The sequence below is a fragment of the Thermobia domestica genome, chromosome 5 (genome assembly GCF_964235325.1).
Source record: "Thermobia domestica chromosome 5, izTheDome1.hap1.1, whole genome shotgun sequence".
In the NCBI taxonomy this organism is placed as follows: Eukaryota; Metazoa; Arthropoda; class Insecta; order Zygentoma; family Lepismatidae; genus Thermobia; species Thermobia domestica.
Window position 1 is genome coordinate 301,719,364 of NC_137458.1, and position 22,527 is coordinate 301,741,890.

A 22,527-nucleotide genomic window follows, 5' to 3' on the forward strand; every position below is an offset into this window, starting at 1 on the left:
GAAATAGTGTGGAGCCTTTTATCTCTGTGCTGATACACCCTCGTATGTCATGTAGCGAAGAGAAGCAACAGTATGTATGTATAACACATAACAGTATGTATAATTTGGACACTTTCCGTAGCAACATCGTTATTTGTAAAGAATGTATGAAATTTGGAGTTTCTGTAGCGACATCTATAATTTGTAACAGTATGTGTAAAACTTGGGACAGTTTCTGTAACGACATCGAACGTTCGTAACAGTAGATCTATGTATGAAACTTGGACAGTTTCTGTAGCGATATTGATCATTTACAACAGTATGTATGAAACAATAGGCAGTTTCTGTAGCGACATTGGTCGTTTGTAACAGTATGTACGAAACTTGGAAAGATTCTGTACCGACATTAATCATTTGTAACAGTATGTATGAAACTTGGACAGTGTCTGTAGCGACATCGATCATTTGTAACAGTACGTATGAAACATAGACAGTTTCTGTATGTTAATGTATCATTCGTTATTGTATATGTTATACATTTTTTTTTTTTTAATACAGCCTTTCAAACTTGATGAACGATTTATAATTAGCCTGTAATATACCTCAAAAACGTTTCTTTCAATCAAAGAAGATGCACTTGCAAAACGATAATATCTTTAATTACTATATGTTTGGTCAATTGAAGGTGCTTAGGTAATCTAGAAATGGCTTCTTCGTCCTCTCTGGACTCCCTTAAGTGCTCTTGTAGTCTACTGTTAATATTCCTTTTAGTCATTCCTGTGTACGATATGTATCTTTGCATGAGTAACATGATTGGTAAATTTCATTTTAAAGTATGTCTGTCCATGAAATAACTCTTATATTGACCAAATAACCTTTTTCCAAATTTTCTACGTGATTTAAAGCTAACCTTTTTCAATTATACAAAGTTTGGACGAAAGACATTCAAAGTAAACCAGGCCCGCCTGGCCCCCCTAAACTTTTCATGGCCCCTCCAATACAAAATGCTATTATTAATACAAAAATCACAATTTAGATATTTGTAAGAGAATTTTTAATGACTTGGCCCCCCTTATCTTATTCATGCCCCCCCAAACTTGCGTCTGGTTGTGGGCCTGAAGTAAACCCCTTGTATTATGTTCTATTAACAAGATCATAAAGTACAGCAATTATTAATTTTGTTTTTTATTACCTATGTTACTAAAAACATAATACTTCAGATGTATAATCCATATTGTTGTTTAGTTTTTTTTTTTTTTTTTCTGAAATGAATGAAATATCTACTTTAACGTGTCACGATAATGCACCGAAGCTAAAGGATTCAGTGATGATGGTGAAATGAAGAAAGTGGAAGGAAACTGGAGTGCTTCGAGAAATCCCACGCACCAGAGGTGAGCGTTCTACCACTTAGCCAACGTGGCCTCCATCCAGTTTATTTGCTGTCCCAGACTTTGAATTACTAGAAATGTTGTAAACATGTTATATCCAACTTCTCAAGGTAATCAAGCTAGAGTCTTTCTATTTCAAGTATCCCCCTGGTGGCGCTGCAGTCGATGTGTGTTTTCCCGTACCTCCCTCCAAAGAGAAGGGACAAGTTGCTTTGACCCAGGTCCTTCAATAGTTTTATGCGGATAGGGTTGCCACATTGAAATATTCGGAATTATTTCATGGGCTTCACTGTGCACTACCTTGTTAGCCACTCTAAGTAGCTTACGATCTTCACTCGCCAAGACCAAACGACTAAATGACGAATTGGCAACATAGCCGAGATCATTCTCTTCTTTCCCCAAAACAAAGGGGAGGTTTCCTTCGTAAGAGGGCGGCGGGGGTGAGGCTGAAGTACATTTCACATATTTTCTGGCGGCACATTTGAAATAAAAAGGCTCCACAATTGTTAACGAAACTAATAGCAGTGATGTGCTTAAGTTCGTCATTTAAATTTACTTACGAAATCACTAACCTATAAGCTCTACTGCAGTAGTTCTCAAAGTGGGGTCCGCGAGACCTAGCCAGGGTCTCCTAAAAATTGAAATGTGTTGTAATAAAATGGAACTCGCAGCTATTATGCAAGAAGTATTTTTTTCAGTTACTAAAAAGAAATTATACGTACATTTGTAGATATAAATGTTTTCCTACTTTACTAAATTTCTGTCCTGAAGCCGGTCAACAGTTACATAGGACAAATTCCTTCTTTGTTAGAACACCATTTTAAAAACTGTTGTACATTAACTGCACAACGCCTCAGAATTTCGAGAATTTCATCTTCAAGTGGCGGAAAGCTCCCACCATTACCATAAATTACAGATTAAAAAAAAATAGTAAATGTTAGTTATTCCTATGCTTGTAAACATCAAGCCTCCCCCCAATTCTGGGATTTCAAAAAAAAAAGATTAGAAAACCCTCCAAAAATATGTTCATTGATCCGCCACTGCTATTAACCCTTGACTTAAATTGCATGCGGCTAATGTAAAATTGTCTTGGAGGATAGATCGCAACAGAGAAATACAGTAAGCACGTTGCTTTGATTCAATCAATTTGTGAAAAGATAAAAAAATTATCAAAATGGCATAGACACTAGGGTGGGCCGATTTTTTTTTTTTTTTTAAAGAAAATTAAGATTGAGTACCGTGCAAAAGTTGTAAAATGTAATATTATGTTTCCTCACCAAAATAGATCCGGATAAAATGATATTTAACCGGGCCCCGGGGGCTCGAAAGATCGCTAATCTTGAAAAAAAAAAGTAGCGACTAATGAAAATATTATTAAAATATATTTTTAGAAAGTTAAGTTTCAGTAGCGTGCAAAAGTTGTATAATATTATGTTGTGTTTCTTTACCAAACTAGAGCCGGATAAAAAGATATTTAACCGGGCCTCAGGGGCCCGAAAGAACGCTAATTTTGAAAAAAAAAAGTAGCGACCAATGAAAATATTATTAAAAAATATTTTTAGAAAGTTAAGTTTCAGTACCGTGCAAAAGTTGTATAATATTATGCTATGTTTCTTCACCAAAATAGAGCCGGATAAAAAGATAAGGCGGGCTCCGGGGGCCCTAAAGAACGTTAATTAAAAAAAAAATAGTTTCGAGTAGTGAAAATATTATTGAAATATTTTTTTTAGAAAGTTAAGTTTGAGTACCATGCAAAAGTTGTATAATATTATGTTATGTTTCTTTACCAAAATAGAGCCGGATAAAAAGATATTTAACCGGGCCCCAGGGGCCCGAAAGAACGCTAATTTTGAGAAGAAAGTAGCGACCAATGAAAAAATTATTAAAATATATTTTTAGAAAGTTAAGTTTCAGTACCGTGCAAAAGTTGTATAATATTATGTTGTTTCTTTACCAAAATAGAGCCGGATAAAAGTGATTTAACCGGGCTCCGGGGGCCCTAAAGAACGTTTATTTAAAAAAAAAAAAAAAAAAAAAAGATAGTTGTGGATAGTGAAAATATTATTGAAATATATTTTTTTAGAAAGTTAGGTTTGAGTACCGTGCAAAATTTATAACATCATGTTTCCTCGCCAAAACAGAGCCGGATAAAAATATATTTAACCGGGCTCCGGGAGCCCGAAAGAACGTTAATGCTGAGAGAATATGGTTGTGAGTAGTGAAAATATTATTGAAATATTTGTTTTCAGAAAATTAAGTTTGAGTACCGTGCAAAAGTTGTATAATGCTATGTTTCTTCCCCAAAACAGAGGCAGATAAAAATATTTCACCAGGCCCTGCGGGTCCGAAAAGTGTTATTTTGATTTTTTTTAAATATCTACCATTATTTTAAGTATGTATAGAAAATTGGTTAAGATTCCTAATACTTTAACTTGACCCCAGGATTTTAAATGTTCTGATCTGATGTGCAGCTCTTCGTCTGATTGGTGTTTAGTAGATATAATAGTACGGACACAAATTCATAAGGTAAGATTGAAAAATTGACCAACAAACACCAAACCAGCCCAGAACTCACCACGTGAAGGTAGCTACACAGCGAGTTCCTCCCACCCACCCTCCTCTTACTTAAAGCTCCTTAGTTGAATCTTGGAACAAAATATTGAGATTTATGTTCGAAGCTTGGTAGATACTTTCGTGCTTCCAGTTTTGCGCGAATATAACCGTCTCGTGGTGCAACACTACCGCATACTTGTGAAGAAGATTCTGTAACTACCTTTACACACCTCTCCAAAGCCTGTGTGTGGAAGGGGAACGTGACAAACTGTGAAACCTCCTCTTTTCCACAATCATTTCGGTTAGTTCTTCTGTTGATATGTTAGCCGAAATTGAAGGTTTTGTTACTATTACTTCTGACCAATCGGTCAAATCGATATAATCCGCATATTCTTCATTGCTTTGCCTACTGCAATTGTCAATTAGAACTATAGTTTGGTATTTTCGGCCATCAAAATAGACCCTTAAAATTAGTAGCTTTACACTGTAGATTGTTTCTTTTTTCTCTTTTTTTGCTAGTTTCCTACGGATTTTATCTACTACCTTGTCTTGGTTAGTTTTGTTCAGTAAATTTATATCTTCTAAAACAGCGGATACAATTTTAGCAGCCGACCTATTCGAGACACCTGTTAAATCTTTTGCAGTACTCATTTGTTTAGGGCTCACTATTGTTTATTTAGGTTTACTTTAGATTTTATTCTCTAAACGATAGCTCCATGCGAACTCTTCATCGTCTGAATTCGGGGTGGAAGCACTTAATGTATGTTCCAAGTGCGGGATTCAGGCTAACGATTGTAACCATCTTGTATTTGGTACCACAGCATCATAATCGATCTGTGTGTCATGCTTCCTTTTGAGCCTATGGGTTTCTGCTTTATCTACATTGCAACTCGTCATTTGTCTCTGATTTCTCTGATCTAATATGAGCTCCCACGGCGGTATTTAATTTGCTTTATCACACTTACAGGTTAATCTATCGCAGCATTTGCAAGAGAAAATATCAAATAACTTCTGAGCACCGTTCTTAAATTTCTTTAATTTGGCTCTTAATGGAGGTATCCTGTTTCTTAATGGGGTTAATGATCGTTTTGCGTTTTGAGTTGTAATTCAAAATCATATCCTTAATTCGAAGGCAAGACAATACAGGAAGAGAGGCTCGCAGCCATATCGTTTCTAGTTTATTTGAATTGAGCAATGTAAGCGAGGCCTTAGAAAAGCCAGCGTTGTGCATTTTGCATCCAGATGCGAAAAAGTGATATTCTCTTAAAGTTTGGGAGTTCTGAGCTGGGCTCAATACGAAGGTTTTTTGTGTGTTAATATGGTAGTTATAAAAGTTAGTTAAGCTCTTAATAGTTATTTGCGTATATTAAAACCATGTTTTTCATGTTTTATGTATTAATAATGTCTGGTAAAATGTTCTTATTACATAAAATAATTTTATTTGAACAAAAAAATTAGGCACTTTAGGGCCACGGGGGCCCGGTTAAATATTGTTTGAAAATCAACATATTTGACATGGCTTCATTTCGTACCAATGCACAACTTTTGGTAACTACTCAATCCTGAATATCTGAAAAAAATTTTTTCGGCCCACCCTAATAGACACACAACATTGGTTTTTAACCGTTTCCTTGCCAGCAAAAGTAAGAACGGTCCGAGACGGTTTTAGGACTTTTGATATTTTGACTTCAAAATTGATGTTATTCGATTCTATATGTATTACTTAGTCAAAATTTCTGACCGTTAAGAACAACTCCTGAACAATAATACTGAATTGCGGTTTTATTAATGTTGAAGCAAAAATTTTTTTGCTTCTTTAATTTTCCAAGATTGATCAATTAAAAATAAAGAAAAACAATAAAACTTGGGACTTGGTGTATTGTTAAGTAACAAAGAGAAACTACATTCGATGTTGTTCATTTTCCTTCAGTAGTAAGATCATGTGATTAGATAAGAAAACAAGGTTTAACTGCCCCTTACCTTTTCAAGTTTTTATCGCCACTTTGCAATTTTAACCACGTGTATTTTCTTTGACAATTTAAATTTTTGTCAATTTAAGTCTTACTGCATTACCTTTCTTGATCTTTTCCTTCTCAGTGGTAATTCTAATTAGTATATTTTTTTTTTTAATACCATGTGAAATATCAGATAGCATTGCAAGGAGGTTCGCAGATCACTTTCCGAATGAACAAAGGGTCTGTGTTATCGGAAAGTTTGAGAACCATTGCTCTAATGTTGATCCAGATGTTAGCTTTCACCTGACGTGAATTTTTTTTAAGGTTTCTCAAACATCTTTGATAGCATCCATGGAACGTAAGATCCAAGAAATTAATGGAGTTACTACTTTCTAATTCGTAAATTTTATTTTTGAATCCTGCGTAGCAGAAATATTAAAATATTTCAATTCAAGATTCTCCAAAATACGGATTATGAAATTGTATGACAAGTTCCAAATCCATTCAAAGATCTACAAATACTTATCTTCAATATTGTTTGATCTCTTCTACTGCTACTTAATATTTCATTCAACTAACTTTCTCATCCTTCTTCAGAACCATCTTTCAGATCTACTGTTCCTTTTTAATGTTTATGTTCCTTCTTCATTCAATACAATGTTTTTGGGAACGCGGCACAAGACCTAAAAATCATATCGCGGCACAAGTCCTAAAAGTCATTTCGCGGCACAACTCCTAAACGGCGCTGGACCTAAAAATCCCTTGTGGTGATACCATCGCGTCCATACCAAAAATACTGTCAATCTGTAGTCAAAGTTTTAGATATACTGTTTCATATTACAGAACCAGATTCTAGCTTAGTTCTTACAAGTAATTTGTATAAGTACATATTCTATCGTTTTGAAATAAAAATAAATAAATAAATAAAGCCTATTGTCCTTTCTTGCTCTTTGCATGATAGCATTTGTATCTTGACAAAATTTTAACTACCTATCAAATGTGATTCCCAGATCTTTCATAATGTCTTTTTTTTTTTTTTTTTTAATTTCCACACCATTGATCTCGTTAGTAACATAATATTGTGTTTTAGTTATATACCGTACGTCATAAATTTTGCTTTCTTTCTGCTGATTTGAAGTAAATTATTTTTACACATATATTTATTGCATTCAAGTCTTTCTGTAGCAAATAGTTGTCATATTCGTAATTAACTACTCCTTAGTCGTTACCATTGTACATGAAGTTAAAATCAAAGGTTATGTCACGGACGGCAAATGATGACTTAACACCCAAAACAAACTCCTTCCCTCCCCCCCAAAAATAGGGTTAGTCTGTTTTATGTTTATTAAACATGTTCAATAATTACAGCAAATTAAGAATGTTTATAATAGAATATAAAAGAAAAAAACTTTTTTTAAAAAAAATAAACTACGTCAAGATGTTAAAATAATTAAAAGAACCTAATTAATCTTCCACTTTGTACTCAAATTTGCTTAACTAGATGAACCGAGACCTGAAGGAAAAGAGTTTTCTGCCCAAATCTCATAAGCAGTGGGAAATTTTAATATTATAGAAATTGACCCTCCTTTCCTCTTAGAAATGTAATTTTCAAGACGCTGAAACATATATTTTATTACTTTTAGTTAAAAGTTGAAATACGAGTTTCACGCATCCAGCTTAAGCAAATCCTTCTTTATTTTATAAATATTTTCTGAATAAGTAATAGGGAATTCGAACATTAAAGAAAGTGCCCCCTTTGTTCTTTTCCATTTATATTTTAAATTTTCAGTTTGTTTTTTTTTTCGTGGAAAGTTTATATGCCAAGTTTCATTTTACTAGCTTCAGAGGTTTGCGAGGTACACTATTCTTTAAAAAAAAAAAAAAAAAAAAAAAAAAAAAAAAAAAACCTTACCCCACCCTTTTTACGATACGTATTTACAAAATTCTTTCTTGTATCATGCTTTCGTAAGAAAATTATTTTTAAAAATTAAAATTTAGCTACTCTACTTGTATAGTACGCCCAGAAAGTCATTCATCTGTAATCTTTTATATAAGAGTACAGAAGATAAACACAGTCAAACAGATGAACTTCCATGAACAGTTTCCGATTTCTTATGACTAACTTATTCGTACTTTTCCCACAAGATGTGTGTTTAAATTCACGCACTGTCAAGACTCAGGTTTCAAAAAGGTATCAAACTGGAAATATAATAATAATAATAATAATAAGATGTATTTATGTACGTGTGTAATATACATATATTTATTGTCTTATTGAAGCTTTCGTAATATGGAAATAAACTTCTGGTTTCCTTTTAATATGTGAAAAGCCTGCTCCCCTAGAAACGTTAGCATTCTACACCCCTAAATGACTATGTATTGGTTTCTGCAAACGTATTGTGTTGCATATTACATTAGTAACTTATCTTTATTTGTTCATTTTTTCTTGCTTATACGTATCAACTCTATCAAAACACACTGTGAAATATAGTAATTGTATTGCATAATAAATTTTCTTTGTTCAATTTTAAATTTACTGCTTTCTTAATGTATACACTCGGTATTTAGTTGGCTTTTGTCCTAATTAACTAAACTTTGATGGGCTTTGGTCCTACCTTTGGAAAGTTAGAGTGGGCTTTTGTCCTATCCGTAATAAAATTCACTCCACAGAGTATATATTTCAATTCTGAATGTTTGCTTGGTTTCAGAAAAGTCTGGTAAAATATGCTTTTTAAACATTTTTATTTAATTCTTTCTTTAAAGGGATTTGTCATGACATTCTCGTATCTCCATTTGAAAGAAATGATTTTCTTACCCAACTATATAATTAATTCTTAGAATGAAATAGGTTATATTATGTAGTTCATGTATAACTGCAGAACAGATAATGATAATTATAATAATAATTTTAGTTGTACAAATATTGCTGTTACCGTTGGAATTAGCTATGTTCGTAACACTATTGGCAACTAGTTACCGCAATTTCGTGTGGTGGTGGCGAATTTCACAACTAAGGCACAGAAGTGAGTGAAAAAGGCACAGGTCGTAAACGGCAGAAGACCTAAAAATCATTTCGCGGCACAACTCCTAAACGGCACAAGACATAAAAATCATTTCGCGGCACAAGACCTAAACTTTAGTTCTAGTGCCTATATTTTTAGGTCTTATACCGTTTAGGTCTTGTGTTGTTTAGGAATTATAAATGTTACCCCTGTTTTTCACTAATGAATAAACTGTTATAAGAAAATATTGTTGTAACTTGTTATTCATAGATCTATAGCATTTTCTTTTCTTTAAAGGCTTCCTTCGACATTTTTATCCTTGCTTTTATTCCCTCATTACTAGGGTGCGGAAGCTCATAACCTAAAAACATAGATATTTAGCCTATAAAATGACTTGAAAAGCATGTAAAAAAATTATGAACATTGATGGTTAAATTTGTGACTGCGGTGACTTCAAAAGAATACAACAAACATACCAAATAATAGGCATTGTGAGAGTGGTTTACGGTCGGGACACACCCTCGCGTTCTATTAGATGGTGAAATTAGTAGATGTATGTTAAACTTCACGATTCCTTGCGATCATGTTAGTTCCAACATTTTATCTGCCTTATATCAAGTTTCAGCCGGATACGCCAGGTACTTTCCGCTTGACAACATGGGAACAAAGACAATATATGTAGTTCAGATCCTAATTTTTTCTTGTAAATTATCACCCTATGGGAAAATGTGCTTTTCTCGGTGCAAATCTCGAGTATATTATTATTATTATTATTATTATTATTTTTAAGTATTTAGTCTTTTGGCTGGTCCTGGGCCTAATGAGTTCCGCTTTTTTTGGTCAATTTTAGATTTGGGCCTAGAAATGTTTCTTCCATGTTTCTCGATCTTCAGCTTTCTCTTTTAACTCCCAATATTTTCTTCTATTTTTCAAATCATCGATCACTTGTGTTCTTGCAAGATGTATCCAACCCAATTGGCCTTCCTACGAAGGATGCTGGCTAAAAAGCGTCCTCTTCTCTCCTATCCGTTTAAAAACATCTTCGTTTGTTACTCTCTCTGTGCATTTTATCATCTCCATTTTCCTCCACCACTACATTTCGAAGCTCGCTAAATATTTCTTCTCAAATTTCCGTAATGTCCAAGTCTCTGAATCATGCAGTTCAATGTTCCATATATAGGACTTGAGCAACTTCTTTGTTACCTTATGCTCGGCATAACGTAACATGGCCCGGTGCTTTTGAGCACCTTGTATATCGGAAGGGAAATTTTAATTTTTGTTTAGAATGTTAGGAAAACTGTTTTATTTTGTAGTAGGAAACTGTAGGTCGCAACTTTTGCGTAATTTCATTAAAGTAAATCGTTTCATGAATATTACATGAAGAATATATGATTAGTAATTATATTTTGTATATTTTACGTATTTATCCAAAAATATAACATTATTTTAGAAAATAAGTGTATATTCTAGCTTTTTCAATGATTTTCAGTTTATTTTTATAGATATTTCGGCATAGGGAATCTTCACAAGAAAACTAAAATTTTAATTTCGTAAATCTTCTTCAAAATTCCAAATTAAGAAAGTCAGCCATAATTTCTTCTTGGTGCATCTCTTTGTTTTCGGAGTAAATTATTTGATTGGATAATCCGCAATCACAGCTGCGGCTGAGATTTCGGCTTTCTTTGATCTTCGCACAGAAGCCTATCATCCGATAGTTACGTCACGATTATCTTCCAATTAGGGATCATCTTCCTGTTATTCTTTGTCTTGCATCTTCAGCCATTATCGGATAAGGACGTGCAGTGTTCGGCGTCTGTAGAAATTGTGAAATAATTAGTCTTTATTTTAAAACTGTGATTAATTCTTCGTTTTGTCTTGTATCAGAAATTATCAGCGGAGATAGACGTGCTGTGTTTGGTGTTTGAACGAAATTGTTAAATAAGTATTATTCTAAACTGGGAGGTGACTTTCGTCTTGTATCAGTGATATTCTTATGGAATGTGCTTATTGGTATGGAATGAGCTTATTGAAAGTTTGATGTTCTCAATCAGCAGAGAGAACTTTTAAGTAGTCCTCCCGCACTTGCGCAACCGGATTTCAGTCTTGACTTTCATTTGTTCACCGATGCCTCTGCGGAGTCATTGGCCGGCTACGTGGCACAATATCCCCCGGGACAGGATGATCCGGAGATTATTGCGTATGCGAGTCGGCGAATAAAACCGCACGAGGCCTCGTTGTCAGTGTTCCAGTTGGAATTAGCTGCAGTTCTTTTCCTCTGTGAAAAATTTTCATACTTCATTTTAGGTCGACGGACTACGGTCCACTGTGACAATGCAGCAGTCACATATGCTTTCAGTTTGAAAAACCTAGATGCTCGAACTACTCGTCTTCTGCTCAAACTGCAACGTTTTGATCTTCAGTTCATTCACATAAAAGGCTCGGACAATGAAATCGCTGACCTATTGAGTCGCTATCCTCCAGAAATTCCTCAGGCAGAAGAGGATCATTTTGTAAATTTCTTGACCGCGGAGGACACTGATTTCTTGAATGTCGCGGAACTGAGGCGAGAACAGCGGAAAGATCCGTATTGTAGAAAATTACATACCGTTTGGAAGGGTTGTCAAAACAATACTAGGGTACGTGTGGAGAATAATTTGGTTTACGTCAGAAATTCTCAAAATTCTGTTTGGTTGCTGGTCATTCCTTCCAGCTCAGTGAAAAATATTGTTTTTACGGCAATCCACAACAAAGGCCATTTTGGAGTGAAGCGATGTTTGTCGTTCGCTAAGGCCATGTTCCATTGGAGAGGTATGCGTGAGACTTTTACAAAGTATATTCAAGAGTGCCTTCTTTGTGCACGAACCAAGTACTCCTACAGGGTGATTAGAAAGGAGCCCTGTCATGTTGAGGCGTCTTCTTCCTTTGAGAAACAATGCCTCGATCTGGTCGGGCCTCTTCCTAAGAGCCAGGGATATAAATATATCTTGTCCATCCTGGACGTCTACAGTCGTTTTGTGTGTTTCTTCCCTCTTCGGACGGCACACACAAGAGAGATTGTGGCGGTCCTTGAAAAGAGATATTATTATCAGCTACCATACCCGAAGTATTTGGTGAGTGACCAAGGTCCGCAGTTCTTGTCGGGCATCTGGAAAGAGTTTTGTCAAAAACACCGGATAAAACATATACTTACCACGCCATACCATCCGGCCTCTCATGGCATTATCGAACGCAGACATCGTGACCTTCATCGCATTCTCCGCCTATATTGCAGTGACAACCAGTCCAAATGGAGTAATTTTCTAAAAGCCGCCCAAGACTTGTGCAATCACTCTTGGTGTGATGCTCTCGGATGTACTCCAGCAGAGCGTTTTTTATCGTATTCAGCATCCAAGAGCTTCAAAGAAAACTTCATTTGGCCCAAAGAGACTGTGCAAGTAAAGGAAGACAAGAAATTTGTAGTTTCTATTCCGGCAGCAGAACCGAAGAAGGAAAGAAAGCTGCGGAAACAACAAGACATCATCATAGAAGGTTCTTTGGTGATGGTGAAAACTCACCATGTGTCGTCAATACCAAAAAAGGTATTTGCTAAATTTATGCATACATATGTTGGACCGTATAAAGTGGTATCTTTAACTCGAAATTCAGCGAGATTGCAAACTCTGAAGGGAGAAAACATAGGAGTCCAGAGTTTTGACAATCTGAAACTGTTCCGCTGTTCTGAAGAGAAAAGAAAACAATTATTAGAAGGATAAAAAAAGAGAAGAAAACAACTTAGTTCATAGGTTAAGATTAGGTTAGGATATTATATTGTATAGGGTGTATGTATAGTTGTGATCAGAATCGAGAATTTATTCAGAAAAAAGAAAAAAATGTTTTGTCTTGTATAATCTTCAGTATTTTTGTAGTCACAAAAAAAATCAACTTAAGAAGAACTCATAAGTTCAGATTTTTTTTCTCCGAAGCTCCCGGAGGATGTTACCTTATGCTCGGCATAACGTAACATGGCCCGGTGCTTTTGAGCACCTTGTATATCGGAAGGGAAATTTTAATTTTTGTTTAGAATGTTAGGAAAACTGTTTTATTTTGTAGTAGGAAACTGTAGGTCGCAAATTTTGCGTAATTTCATTAAAGTAAATCGTTTCAACGAATATTACATGAAGAATATATGATTAGTAATTATATTTTGTATATTTTACGTATTTATCCAAAAATATAACATTATTTTAGAAAATAAGTGTATATTCTAGCTTTTTCAATGATTTTCAGTTTATTTTTATAGATATTTCGGCATAGGGAATCTTCACAAGAAAACTAAAATTTTAATTTCGTAAATCTTCTTCAAAATTCCAAATTAAGAAAGTCAGCCATAATTTCTTCTTGGTGCATCTCTTTGTTTTCGGAGTAAATTATTTGATTGGATAATCCGCAATCACAGCTGCGGCTGAGATTTCGGCTTTCTTTGATCTTCGCACAGAAGCCTATCATCCGATAGTTACGTCACGATTATCTTCCAATTAGGGATCATCTTCCTGTTATTCTTTGTCTTGCATCTTCAGCCATTATCGGATAAGGACGTGCAGTGTTCGGCGTCTGTAGAAATTGTGAAATAATTAGTCTTTATTTTAAAACTGTGATTAATTCTTCGTTTTGTCTTGTATCAGAAATTATCAGCGGAGATAGACGTGCTGTGTTTGGTGTTTGAACGAAATTGTTAAATAAGTATTATTCTAAACTGGGAGGTGACTTTCGTCTTGTATCAGTGATATTCTTATGGAATGTGCTTATTGGTATGGAATGAGCTTATTGAAAGTTTGATGTTCTCGATCAGCGAGAGAACGTAGGAGAAGCTGAAGGAGACGGTGACAAAACGTAAATCTTGAGTTGGTGTGTTAACATCGGAGAAGAAGAAGTTGAGTTACGCTCAATGGCCACTTAGAACGGTACTACAGTTATCGATATCTGTAAACTTTTGGAACCCACGAGTTAAGAATCTCCAAGGAGATTCTCGTGGCATAACTTTATCACAAAACCTTTTTTTATATATATCAGTTTATTCAGCTGTCGAAGGAATGGATTCATGTAAGTAGGAAACCAGTGGAAGCGAAATTTAATCCAGGTATTGGCAACTTCAAAATTCCTTGTCTTGGCAGAACAAGTGTGTGTGATTTTTCCTTTTCTTGTGCATGTGTGAAATTTACAACATGATGTGTTAAGTGCTTTAAGTTCTCCCTCAACGCCGCACACATGCAGATTTGGTCAATGTGACATCGTGATTTCATTCAATGGGGGGGGGGGGGAAAGAAAGCTAGATCATCTCAGCACAGAGCGATTGTCGTAATAACAAGAAAATGTGTGTACCACACGCACATTTTCCCCCAGTGAGGAAAAGATGTTTAGATTCCCTGAAATATTGAAATCATTCGTTTTTCGGTAATACTGCTCGAAATTTAAATTTTATATTTTGGCATGTTTTCTTTGGTTTTAAGAAAAATGATTCTAAATGATAATTTTTGGAAGTAAGTGTCAGAATCACGGCTACAGTCAAGTGCAAGGGTACATGGATTTTGCGTACCGGTAACAGGAAACTTTCGTCAATAGGCTAAACCTCCGTGATATTCTATTCTGATACCCATCAAGTATTAGAAATTTCAGTTTTAATGATTACTAGTAGATATTTTTTTAATTTTAATTTAAGAAAACTCAGAATTTCAGAGCGACACTGAAGTAAGTAACCACTGCGTCTTTGGTTATGATGTGGTAGCGAAACAAAACATAAATACGAAAATGAGGAAGGTGCTTCATAAAATATATGTGTGACTTTTCTTTCTTGTTTAGGTTAAGTTAGTGTAGCTAGGTTAGAATAGGGATTTTAGGTTTAAGTTGTGTCAATATATTACATGAGTGTCTACCTGTGCTAGATTGTCCAGTGGGTCCGAGCTGTAAGAGAGGTAGCGAAGAGCGTAAATCCTCTATGCCGGCCACAATCTCAATGCACAGCGGATATTGAGCACCAAAAGAATAGATAAAGAAAGTGAAAAGTAGCTAACCACAACCTTATGCAGTAAAGTTTTATTTTTCCAATAATGTAGTGTCTTTATAATGTGTCATTTTCATTTGTTTTTGTGTCGATTTAATGTGAATGTTTTTGAGAGTCAAGAATATTAAATGAATATGAATATTTTAGGAATATCTGTGGAAAATTAAATAATGTTTGGCTCTGAAAGTTAAAGAAATCGATAATGTTAGTTTCTCAGATGGGTATGTCAGTCAAGTGTAAAGATTTTTCTTAAATTTCTTGTCCAATCCTATTCATGAATATTGTCGAATAAAAATTTACTAGCCGTGAAAACATCTTTCTTTTCAAGCACAGAATATAATTATCTTGTAGTTTTAAGAAGTAGTAGAAATCTTGAGTTACAGTTATGTTTTGGATATTCAATGTGAAACATGATCAAAGCAAAGAGCAGTACGTACATAATAACTTTAATGGGAAAATGAGAATAGCTGTGAATCAAGGGAAGAGACTTTTCCTTAGTGTGACCGGGGTTGGAAACAACCGAATCTGTAGAAATTTTCTCATTTTATCAGTTTTAAATCAAAATCTCAGTTTGGATTTTTTTTTAAGTTGCAAAATTCTGTTTTTCGAGATTTGTAAGATTTTTTTTTTTTTATTCAGATAGGGCTTTTACAGACAACATTAAGATCTTCATTGTGCTCATTGCCAGCTCCACTCGTAGGTCGATGTCCTGTGTCTGTAGTCGTGGTTCACAACCTATTTCCGGATGGGATGTGGATAATGAACTGCAGGCCTGGATACCGGACTGTGAGTTGGGCTAGAAGAGAGTTTGGAATCTTTACATTTTCGGGCAAGATTTGAGTTCTATTTTCCGTAGATGATTGGCTTGGTGAGTGTATCAGTGACTGTTGATGACGAACCCATACGGGCCCAGTAGGTTCGGTGTCACTAGTCAGTGATACTTTCAGCATAGCCTGTAGTCTCAAGGAAAGGGAACATCATACAAAAACACAATATCATCATTACATTATTTTATTATTATTAATTAATTATTATAATATTTTTTTATGAAAGTAAAATCTTCTTTAGTTCAATATTAAGCCTGCTGGTTAAGAGTGATCTCTTTTTGTTGAATGTTTCTTTGGCTATAGTAATTCTTGACCTGATCTGTTTGGTACAGTAAGCGTCTCTCGTCAAAATACTTCCCAGGTACTTGAAATTACCGACCTCTTCAAGTTCTCTTTATTCTACTCTGATCCGTAAGGGCGTGTTTCCACGGGTCGAGTATATTACTAAAATTAAAAGAATGACAAAAAAAATAATGAAAAAAATACAGAAGCATACGAAAAAAAATCATCGAAACTTAAGAAAAAATAAAAAAAGATCTAAAAGCTGAAAATTGGCAAAATGTGCATAAAATTGCATTTTAAAATTACCCATTTGTTTGTTTTAGAGCGAAGTGTAATATTATGTGAATTTAAATGGCCCTTATGTTCACCATACCTGAAAAATAATGACATTTCTTCAACTTCCGCCCCTACTCATTACATTTAAGATCTTCAGTAATAATATTACCCAGATACTGAAAACTACTTCTGTTTTCTCCTCTCTGAATCATAGTTCATTCCATTGTTCTTGTTTGCTTTCTTCTTTTGAGCTTGTCATCCCATTTTCTTTAGAGCATTTCTCAAGTTTTTAATTTGATGTTAATCTTTGATTCTCATTTCCCAATCAGCAAACCGAATGGCAAACATTTTTCTCTCCTACTTCACCATCTTCCATACAGTTAAAATTTTCCTTACTAATTAAATATGCATAGTGAATAAAGTTTGCCAGAAGAAATTTTGTTGAACTTTCTTCTAATTATACTTCATTTCCTTATTTCTTCTTCTATCCTCTTCTTTGTTGAGTCATATTCAAGTTTCTTTAGGAGTCTTTTGTACTTTCATTATGTCCCAGCTTTCTTCGATTCTTTCATTAAAATTTCCTAATCCATTAAATCAAAAGCCTGTCCAAATTATTAAATATTGCATACAGTTTGTTCTATTCGTTTCCTAAATTATTCTTCTTCTTCAACTTCCTTATTTGTTCGCCTGTGTAACTTTGTAAATTTTCAATTCTACGAAGACTATCGTAGAATTCATCGAAGCAGCGTCGTTAGTTCATCTCATATCATACTTATTAGATATCGAGTCCTCACGTTATTTTTCACAATTTCTTAGTCACTGGACAGGTTTTCAGCAGAATAAGGTTTACTGATGACATAGCAATGATAGCGGAGAACGAAAAGGATTTGCAGGAAGCACTTTCAAACCTGAACGACCAACTGGAAAAAAAATGCAAAATGAAGATAAATAAGAAGAGAATCAAAGTGATAAAAAGTCCATAAGAGCAGGACAGGAAGGAGCAAAAGTATGGCTAGATGGAGAGAAAATCGAAAACGTTAAGACGTTCCCCTATTTAGGAATCTAATATCCTCAGATGAGAGAAGTGAAAAAGACGCAAGTTCAAGAATAGCACAGGCTAAACAAGCATTCAAGAGGAAAAGAGGACAACTAACTAACATCAAGAAATGTGTCGTTGGACGTTTGAAAACGATTTATTAAGACTCTGGTATGGAGCGTGACGGTTTACGAATCAGAGACATGGACATTGAGAAACGCTGAAATATCCAAGCTGGAAGCATTTGAAATGTGGTGTTAGCGCAGAATGCTGCGAATATCATGGACCGAAAGGAAAAGGAATGAAGATGTACTAAAGGAAGCTAATGAAGGACGACAGATCATGAAGATAATAGGAAAGAGAAGAAACAGCTTGCTTGGCCACCTTATTCGGCACTCCGATTGGATCACCGTGCTGATAGAAGGAAAACCAGGAAGACGAAGACCAAGGATAGAATATCTAGATGCAGTTATGAAGAGACTGTCCCCAAGAAGAGAAAACAGCTCTCCCCAAGGAGAGAAAAGTTTTAAAGTTCCATGTTGCCCACCAACCTATGGTTGAGGAGAAAAGGAAAAGCTTAATCAATGGAAACTTTACTGTTTTTAAGGAATGTTTTGGCTATTCTCTCATTTCATAGATTGTAAATTCGGAAAACAGATTATCTTATTTCCTTACGTTCGTAATAAATTTATTTGGTGTGTTGTCTACCCTAATTGTTTTTTCGTTCTTCATACGGACGATGCATTCTAAATATTTAAAAATTGTCCCTCTTTATCATCATTTGGAATTCGTGAACTGGGGTAAATGACATCATATCATTTTACAGGTGTCTACTAAAATTCCAAAATGAAATTTCGTGACTTTTTCGTGACCTTTTCTATACCAAATCATAAAATTTCCTAACATTTTCAAGAGCGAATTTGGGTATGAATTAGGGCGAATTTTCATCCATGCGATAGAAACGTACTTTGCTTGCGATTTGGTAGCGTTTAAAGCCGACTACAGACATTTTTGATGGTGAATTTTGATGTTTTATAGAACAAAATTTTCCAATCTGTACTTACATTTGTACAGTTTAAAAAAATCGTGACCCAAAAGCTAAATTTCGTGACTTTTTGTGACTTTCATGACCGTTTTCTGATTTCGTGATATTCGTGACCAATAGACACCCTGTTTTATATAAAAGTCCCCGTATATCAAATTCTGTAACTATGCGTCCAACGCCTTAAAAGAAACACTAATAGTGAAAAATCTTCTAAGTTTCTTTCGCAAAATCCCTTTAACTAGCAGTCTAGATCTAAGGAAATAAAATTTATACAATATTTCAAGTTCCTAGGACCAGTGGCGGCCCGTGGATTGTGGTTTCGGGTGTTGCAGTACGAACGATAAGAGACAGAAGATATAAAGTTGACTCATTGACTAATCAGCATAACTTTAGATGGAAATGCTATGTGACATGTTAAATTAAATAAAATTCTGTTTTTAAAAAATAAAAATGCAGAACATTTAATCCGATTAATCACCTTAATTAATTAGTAAGTTCATTCTCCTCTCTTTGATCGGAACAAGTCTGCCTAATACATGCTGGTTGAATTCTGGTATTCTTATTGTCAGGTCTTTTTCGATGGAAAGCATAACCAATTGTGATAACCTTTCTTCGGACATTCAATTCCTTGAAGGTGTCAATTTTTTCTCATGTGGAAAAAGACTTTTCGTCTTTTGCTGACGCCATGGGCACAGCTAATATTAATTTCAGAAGCTTTGTAGATTCACTAAATATTTTTTTCTAGGTTACTGCGAACGATTCATTCTAGCAAACTCAGTCCCTGGCAGTGATCTCAATTCCTCTTTGGCGTTGACTGAAGAGAGTTCGTAGCAGAGATTAGTGTTATAAAAAAATGTACATTGAACACACTTTATTCACAGTTTATCCAGGAAAATTTAAAATAAATTGAGGAAATGTATCAGGTGCAAACAACACTACTGCCATAAGATATCCTGTAAATTTAAACTGGATTTTTTCCCCGAAAACTCTCCTGAATTGCCTTTTGCTTGTTTTGTCTAAGCCTTAATTGCAAATTTTTCCTCAGTTGAAAGCTGGTCAATGTATTTTGTAAGTTATTTACAGAAGTCATGGTATACAATTCATTCGGAATTTGTAGGTTATTTACAGAATTAAAGCACACACAATAAAATTAAACCTAATAATTAAAAAACCAAAACAGCTGATACAAAATAGGTACTGGTATATGAATTCCGAATGTCACATATTCATACATCAACGCACACACATGTGAGTAAAATAAAAAAAAAACTACATTCCAAATCATCCGTCTTGGTTGTTACGCAATGCATGATGAACACAATATACTTCCACATGAGACGAAACAATGCTTACCAATGTGATATGTTCTGGAAAGGAAACCTCGAAACCCGCCAGATGAAGGATCAGCATGTAACAGAAGCCAAAAATCAAAGAACATTAAAACAAACAGCACTGCCAGTTCTACACCCAGAAATTTTAACTGGGAGGGGTCCAAAGTATTTGAGGGAGGTCCAATACGTCTACATAATATGGAACCTGTCTTTTACTGCACCCGAAAAGACGATAAGTAATTCTTACTTACTGTCATGCATATTTTTAGAAAAAATAATAGAACGATTATTTTTATAAGAAAAGAAGAGTACATGGTGAGGCGTAAAATAAAATATTTAGCCTACATCAATCGTTTCTCTGTTAAACAAGTATAGTTCTTTAAGAAAGTCTACAAATATTAGTCAAGTTTCGAAATTTTTGAGAGATCCGGACCCGGTGGACCCCCCTCGTGGCTACGCCCCTGACCATTGCTAACTAGTCCCAAATTCAATGGGGAGTTCCCCATCATACAGTTTTATGTGGAAATTATCAAGAGTATAAAATATACTTATTTTATAAAAGAAATATGTTTATACTAGAATACTATCCACAGAGGGGGGGGGGGAGCTATTCTACATTCTGACTTATTAATATTTGATTCACAAATTACTGTAGAAGAAGCCTTCATTTTCAATATAAGCTAAGAATTAACTTGTAAATGCAGGTCTACTTTCATTTGTTTTCTCCTCTACTAGATATTTTCTTTCTTATTTTGTAATTCTGCAATAACTTTTTTTTAACTGTCATTATTTGATTTGCTTCAGTATGGTCCCGTAATTTAAAAATGTGAATGCATAAAAACAAATTCCATTTGTTAATTGCTAGTGAAAGAAAATTCAGAAATCTTATTTAGCGCGAAAAACATTCTCGCTCACTGGAAATCGTGCTGTGTTGCAGAAGCACTGCAACGACCAGTCCCTTTAACTTCTGAGATAGGAGAAAGAAGACTTAACATTTGCTCCAATTGCCGCACTGAAGGAATCTGGTCGTTGTATGCTCGCTGCAACACAATATAAATTAGAGACTCTGTAACGGATTATTTTTCGCTTTTTAAAACGGATTAACGGAACGGACAGTTACAGAAGTAAAAAAATATGTTATTTAAAGTGTATATATGCAAGTATTAAAAGTATTTTTTCTGTTCTTTACTACTATTGATAATAATATTTCTTTCTTGAAATACTTTGGTCGTTGCGCAACGCCGCAACACTAATATTAGCCGCCACTGCCTAGGACCAAGACTTAAGTGAATATGATTGCTCTTAACTTTGTATACTATTCTGTTGAAGTGCAGGATCGTACTCTATGTTGCCAGGTTAAGAGATAAATCCAACAACATAATGATTTTTGTCCAGAAAAGTATGCAATTGACTTGAAGGCATCTGAGAATTGAACATTTCTTTATTCTAACTCTTGTTTAAAAAGTGTAACGTTATATCTTAACCATATGTTTTAGTGAAAGAAGGCCTTAGCCTTGAGTGATATCTTGCAATTAAAGTAATTATATTTTGTAACAATATGGATTGGCTTGAAATTTTAAATCAACCCTCGTATTATTCCAACATCAATTCTTAGAAACATAACGCAACCAGTTAACATTTGGAGGAGAACAATGCTCAGGAATTTGTTACCCAAAAGGTGCCTCACTTTTTCACACAGTCTCGCTTCCTCCCGTCAGCCTATATTAGGAAGAGGAATTTAGCTACTCTCGTGCTGAACGCCCACGCAGTGAACTCTCATGACGATGACAGATTTTTACGTGACAATGTAAAATCTATCAATAATCGTCAATTCCACGACTTATTGGAACGATCAGTGTTTTAAATGTGATTTCTATTAATCTATGAATCATCTATTATATATTATTAACAATATAATAAAGCAAAAACTTAATGTTTTCTACGAACTATATTTTATTTTTTGTTAGTGTATTCTTGCGCTGTTAACTGGCAACGATGTGACGCATAAGGAAAAGCGCAAGAGAGTACTATTCATTCAACATGTGAGAGTGAGAGTGTTTATAACTTGAGAACAAGCAAAAATGTTCTACGAACTCTCAAAAGAGAGAGTCCAGAGAGTCGCCGCATGAATTGAGTGTATCAAGTATGTGTTTCCACCAAGATTAGAAGAGTCCCCAAAATTATAGTGTTTAAATTATCAAAGCATCATAAGATGATTTTAGCAACGTAACACTAAAACTTAGCCGGACAGACCATGAAAACCACAAGATGAAACAATGGAAAATAATCAATTGCAACCCCTTGCAGCCTAGTGGAAGTGAAGTTTTCTTCATAAACTTTCAACATCGTCTCATAATCATTTCGTGGATATAAACCGGAATCGTCGTGCGCGTTTACATATCGTACCGAAATCTTTTATAAGGGCCAGTTTATCTTCGAGTGAAATGTTAATCATAATGTGCAAATGTTAGCATTGTTTTATATCATATGTGGTTCATGTAATAAAAGTGAAGTGAATACCAATATAATGTTTTTTTTACGATTCTTGCTATTTTTCTCAAAAACGAATATAATGATAATGAGATGCGTTTCATAAGTTATGTTTTCTTTTAGTGATTAAAGCGTATGCGACATAAAGTGCTTGTCATAAGGTAAGGTATCTATAAATAGAGAAGTTCAAACATTTACTTTCGTCTCCCACTACTTGTCTGGTGTTGACTATGCATGACCATCCCACTTTGTATTCTTTTGCAGGCAGCGAGCAGCATATCTCTGAACTGACGCATCAGCGACGGTGGGTATACGGCATATGCCTC